Source organism: Gordionus sp. m RMFG-2023, chromosome 1 (genome assembly GCF_954871325.1).
Source record: "Gordionus sp. m RMFG-2023 chromosome 1, tfGorSpeb1-WG-v2, whole genome shotgun sequence".
NCBI classification, from domain to species: Eukaryota; Metazoa; Nematomorpha; class Gordioida; order Chordodea; family Parachordodidae; genus Gordionus; species Gordionus sp. m RMFG-2023.
Window position 1 is genome coordinate 55138419 of NC_088775.1, and position 6660 is coordinate 55145078.

Genomic DNA, 6660 nt, shown 5'->3' on the forward strand with positions numbered 1-6660 from the left:
CTATGATCATATGTTTCAACAAATAAGATAAATTTTTAAAATTTAGTTTTTTTATTCGATACATAACTTATTCAAATTAAAATATATAGTTGGTTACATTAATTAAAAATTGTATTTATTGCAAAGTTTGATGGCTTATATGATTAAAATATATATAGATGATAAATATCTTTATAAAAAACACAAACTGATTTTTAATAAATAAATTGTTGAATTTTAATCGTATAATTGCGAAAAATCGGATAATTGCGAAATTTTTAAATATTTCGGTCCCAAGCTTTCGCAATTAAACGGTTTTGACTGTATTATTCAAAAAAAAATTTTACTTGCACGTATTTCATCATCTTAGAAAAATATTTATCTTATTTTACTTAAAAACTTATTTTGTTTATATTCTAATTTATATTTTATTTAGGTTGTATATATTTTTCAAAATATATATTTATATATTATTTTATTTTATTATATAAATTGAAGAATTAACATAGAATTATTATTAATTCTCTTTAATAAATTCATATTAAAATAAGTCATAATTTTCTTTGATTTTATTATTATAAATTATATTTTATTATCCCCCTTTTTTTAACCAAAAACAATTTTCATTTTATATCTTTTTTTAACAATAAATAAATCATCAAATAACCAATTATGTAAAATAAAAATGTTCGTTTAAATTTAAATATAAATTGATATCAAAAAAAATAAATCAATTGCTAAAATAAATAAAACGTTAATATAAAATAATATCGATCACATATTCAACATGAATATACTTGGTTATATAAGGAGATAAATTTATTATGTTTAAAAGCATTATTTTCTTATAGAATAAATTGCTTTTATCTCCGACATATCCGAAGTCTTCACATATTAAAAATTTAAATTTTTTAATAAAAACATATATGAGTGCCTAACTATTTATTTTTTTAAAAAAATATCCCACCCCCTCCGCTAAGCAACTAGTTTCCCCCTTCCTCAACTGGAAATTCCTTGTTACGGCTCTGCCCCCATACCGACAAATAAATTATTGTATATTGGAAAATATATTCCTCCAGAATCGAATATATTACATTTAACTAAATATTATAAGAAAAACACTATGACTCTTTTCATGTTAATAGGCTATTATGGTTTATTTTTACTTGTTACGTGTTTTAAGTGTACAAATATATATAAAGCTACCGGGAATTGTTAAAACGCATCCAGGTTCCGAATGGGCAAATCAGATTTACCTCCACTTTAAATAAAAAAAAATACACGCACTTAAATTACCGAGAGGGAAACTGAGTTAAAAAGGAAATCTAAAAAAAAATATAATTTCTGAGTTGAGAAATGCCACCCCGGTCACCGACAGGCTTGGACAACTGGGTGCTAGGATACTTGTCCAATAAACTAAATAAGTCGGCCAGCTGAACTCGTGGGTCATTAAAGGATGATAACGATTTCGTGGCCAGCGCTGGATAATGGTTACCTCGGGCCGTTCAAGCTCAATGTCTATCAAGATATAATGGACTTGATAACGATACTCCGGTGGGAGTCCATCTGGTGATACTCCTAGGGAGAAATGGAATCGATAAGAATTCTCCGGTGGAATATCTGTCGATATAAATACTTTATTGCGAGATCAAGATACTAGATACTTTGGCCTTGATAGCGATACTCCGGCGGGAGATCCAAATGAAATCGACCAGAAATACAAATTAGATAAAAATAAATAGCTTGAGGAATAAAGAGAAAGGAAGGAGCTTACCACCTGTAAAGGTAAAAGCTAAAAAGCAAAAATAAAAAAAAATATATAATTTTTTATTAAAACATAATTTTTAAAAACATAATTTTTAAAAACATAATTTTTAATTAAAAAACATAATTTTTTATTAAAACAATAAAAACAAAAGAAATAAATATATAAGGAATAAATATTTTAATAAATATCTTTCCTTATGATTTTTATCTTAGAGTAAAATATTTGATTAAATTAGCTATTGAATTTTTATTATTATTTTTTTTAATAATTAAACTTCTATACCTCATTGCATTTCGTCGATAATTTGAAATTATTAGTAATAAAATATAATAAATCAGTCAAACGTGACTGAAAATAAAAATATATAATTAACACTTTTATTTAATTTTTTTAATCATTTTTAATTAAAAATATTAAAATATATAACTACTGAAAATAAAAACATATAAAATTATATATAATTAATTTTTTTTTTATAAATATATATTTAATTTATTGGCTAGTAAATTTCATTAATATGTCAATTTAAAGAATAATCACATTTGTTAGTATATCTTTTAAGGATAAATAATAATATATTAATATAATATAAATAAATATATAGTAAATTAATATAATAAATTGAGCATATGGTTTAAAAGAATTATGAGTTTTCATAGTTTGTCCTTCAGTTTTTCTTCTTGCATCTGAATATTCCTCTCTTGCTCTTAATTGCTTTTCTCATCGCCGATTCTGTGATTAGGGTTTGGTTCTTTTGTTGACTTCCATCTGAATATCCCTCTCTTGTTCTTAATTGCTCTTCTCATCGCCGATTCTGTGATTAGGGGGTATCAGTCATTGAGAATATGAAGCTGAGGTAATTGGATTTTATTATATTGAGGGCTAATCTTTGGCGTAGGTAGTAACCCTCGTTGGGATCTTCGGTCCTAGTAGAGATCCGTTTCCCCAGCTCTTTAAAGAAGGCCAGGGCATGAGAGCCGAACGACGTTAGAGTCGTGGCGATTAGTGGTAGGAATGTGTAATTGGCCGGAAGCGATGGCGAATAATTAGCGAGTTTATTCGTCTCGGCGTCTACTAGAGCATCTCTATTTATATTGGAAGGGGCAAGGGGATCGATGCATGAGAAATCCCAGGTTAGGAATTCCCCCCTCTTCCAAGGGATCACGGTAGAGCCATCGGGACGCTTACCATCAGAATTGTAGAGTCCAGTAGGTTCGAGGGTTGATGGGATACCGGCAGATTTTAGGGCCCTGGCAATAGTAACTTTGCATTTTGAATGTCTAATGAATCTGCCTCTACAGCACTTGCAGTGTAAAGAGTGACGGCCTTTGGAGTTGACCGGCGTTTGACAAAGGATGCAGTGATAGGGTATTACCATATCACAATTAAGTTTTAGACCGATGGAGTGACGTAGCTCATCATTGCTTAGGAGCTGGTCAAGGTTTCGCGATGGAAAAGCTTCAAGAAATTCATACCCGCTGTCTGCGGAAATGGAGAAGAGTAGAGAATGGTCCTCGGGTTGGCTCCTCAATTTAAGGAATGCAACGGAGTTGCCAACTAGAGGCTTATCCCAGTCCTTCTGCAGTGCCAATGATGGAGGATCGACTAATGAAAGATATTTCCATAGATCAATTGCCTGGGGAAGTAAAGGTCAGGATGTTTTGTGAGTGCGTGTATGATGGGCTCGCAGGACAGGCGAGAGGATATGAACGCACTAACAGAGAGTAGGGAAGGCGATCGTATGCCAATGCCGCCGGATTTGATTGGCAAGGTAGATTGTAGCCAAGATATGTCTCCGAATTTGAGATTGAGTATATTCTCTGGAGGTGTTTAATCTCTAGCTCATGTGCAGCGAGGTCGACGTCGTATTGGATAAAATAGTTGTTTAAATAAAATATTGTGTGTCTAAGTCATAGGCGTAGCCAAGATTTTCCTAAGGGAAGGGGGAATTAAAAAATTACTGGAGGCTTTGTTCCCAGACCCCATTTTGGGCTGACGTTCGGTCCGCTTTTTTCCGGCCTTCGGTCGGGTTACCTTAGTCTATATATATACTCATAAAATATTTTTACAAGATAGGAGGTTTTTTTAATAAAAAAAATAAGCCTGGAACAAATATGAAATATATTTTTATTAGTTTATATAAAATATAATAAATTACTTGTATATACATTAATATAAAACATGGTATTTATATATTCCAAACAAGTATAAGAAATTTATTTATAAAAAGTAGAAATATAGTTGATATTCCTCTATTATATAGAATTAGTTGCAAAATACTAGGTAAAATACCACTTTAACAGACATATTTTACAGTTAGCGAATATATTACAGTTAATATTTTAGCAAATTTTACTAATCAATGCTCTTGATAATAAATATAGCAACAATTTGCATTCAATTATTTAACGCCATCTATTTATATAAAATAAAAATTGCTATTAAATCTAATCTTCATATTATTCATCCCACAATGTCTTTAAAAGATATTTTCTCATGTCCTTATCAATATTTTATAGTTTTCTGTGAAATATATAATTCGCTAAATTGGTAAAATTACTTAATTGTCATATGATAATTGATAAAATTAGATGTACTCAATGACATATATATGTCATTGGATATACTCTAAATCTACGACATATAATTCTTGTTTGTATTGAGATTTAATTCTTTATTTAATTTATGATTTAATTTTATCAATAGTTTTAAAATTATATTTTACTTTTATTAAGATAAATAAATTAAAATTACTCACTTTATAAAAAATTATATTTGATATATTATATTATTTAGTAATTTTGTGGATCTATTATTAATAATTATAATACATTTCACTTTTGTCTTTAATATTCCATTTCTTAAACATTTCTGGTTCACTTTTTTTACATAAAAATGCTCTTTTCCCAAAATTTATAAATTATGATGGATAGTTTTATAAAAAAAATAACAAATTTTACTTTCTTTCTTCCAAATTATTGTTTAAGATATATGCATACATTTTGGGGGTCAGGGAGTGGGGGGAGGACTAAGGGGCATATTTCTTATAAGCTTAAAGTGATATTTACAAAAAATGATAAATTTCTGGGGGGGGAGGGATTTCCCCTTGCCCCCCCCCCTTGGATACTTCTATGGTCTAAGTATAACATAAAAAGTCTAAATATAACATAAAAAGTTCAACAGAATAACGTAAAAATATCCTTGACATCATTGCGATAATAATCAACTAACATAAAAATAATAAACCTTATATTACAATAATATGAAATAAAAAAAATTTGATTAATAAAATCTTTAGATGAAAATTAAATTTTTACATATAATATTTTTTATACTTCAAACTACCAAATGAGAAATTGAGGCATCTCTCAGTTTACCTTAATTTTAATAAAGTGATCGAAACGATTAAAGTATCCTCTAATTCTAAAACCATTAGATATAGATTCGAAAATAATTTATAAATAGTTAATAAACATATATGAATCATCTCGACAACAAAAGAACATTTAATGAACATTATAAAGAAAATTTATTACCAATTATTCGATATATTAATTTTAATATCAAATATCACTTCCCTCACGATTTATATATTATTTTAAGGGGAAGGCATACCCAGTTTTTAGTTCTACTTAATTTACTTAAGAATAATTAATAATTATTTATCTGAACATACATGTGTTTTGATATTGACTTTTAGTTTAGTGTAGAGTATTTTTTTGCATTTTGTTAATTTTATCAATGAAAAAAGGCATTATGGGTATTATTCTTATGAAATATAAAAATGAGATATAAAAATGAGATATAAAAATGAGATATAATTTAATATTGTAGCATGAGGGTTTTTTTATTTTTCTAAGATAAAATGTTAAAGTATTAATAATTTATATAAAACGAATTATAAATTTAATATAATTTTACATTAGATTATATAAAAAGTTAATTGTTCAATTTTCGTTAAAGTATTTATCACTACTATATACTCTATATGATTGATATAAATGACTCGCTTTTAACCATACCTCCAAAAAGGCCAATGCGGTACAGATATATTTAATATTTAAGTAAAAAATTTAAATTTGACATCTGTCAGAATATATGTCAACCAAACCCATTTCAAATAAACCATGCTGCTCATTTTTTTTATGGTAGGTTGAATACAAAAGTGTGTCGCCTCACCGCTGCTGTTTAATATAGTCATGAATAAAATAATTACCGATTCGCTGGGGGCCGCAAATCTTTTAAAACTTGGATCCAATCAATCATGGTTCTTGGGAATAGGATGATTTGTTATGCGGATGACTTAGTGATGATTGCTAAAAGCTTGGAGGAGGCTCAAAATTTGGTTTTGATACTAAATTCCTTCAGTTTAAAAGTCGGATTGGATATAAACTATGCCATCGCCTCATGCACATCCTTTGAGCGATAGGGTGGTAAGAGGAAAGTTCGTTAAGGTGGTGTCCTTCTATAAATATCTTGGGGTCAACATAGATAATAGAGGTAGCTGCATAGATGAACTAAAAATAAGAATTCAAAATGCAAGAGCAGCCTTTTACAAATATTTCAAACTGTGGAAATCCAGGGAGATATCGGTTTACACTAGGTTACGAATCTTTAATTCAACCATCATTCCAATTCTCCTTTACGGCAGTGACATATGGGAGATAACGAAGACAGAGACCAGGAGACTACAGACGTTTGTTAATAAATGTCTTAGAATAATAAATGGCATCTTATATCCCAACATTATCTCTAATGATAACTTGGGAGGTCACGCCACACTCAAATACTTGTGGCTTTAAAAAAGAAGCGCCTCACCCTTTTCTCTCATATTATAAGGAATCATTATAATAGCCTGGTACTCTAGGCCATAAATTGGTTATATTCCTTCAACGGCAAAACTTATGGGAAGT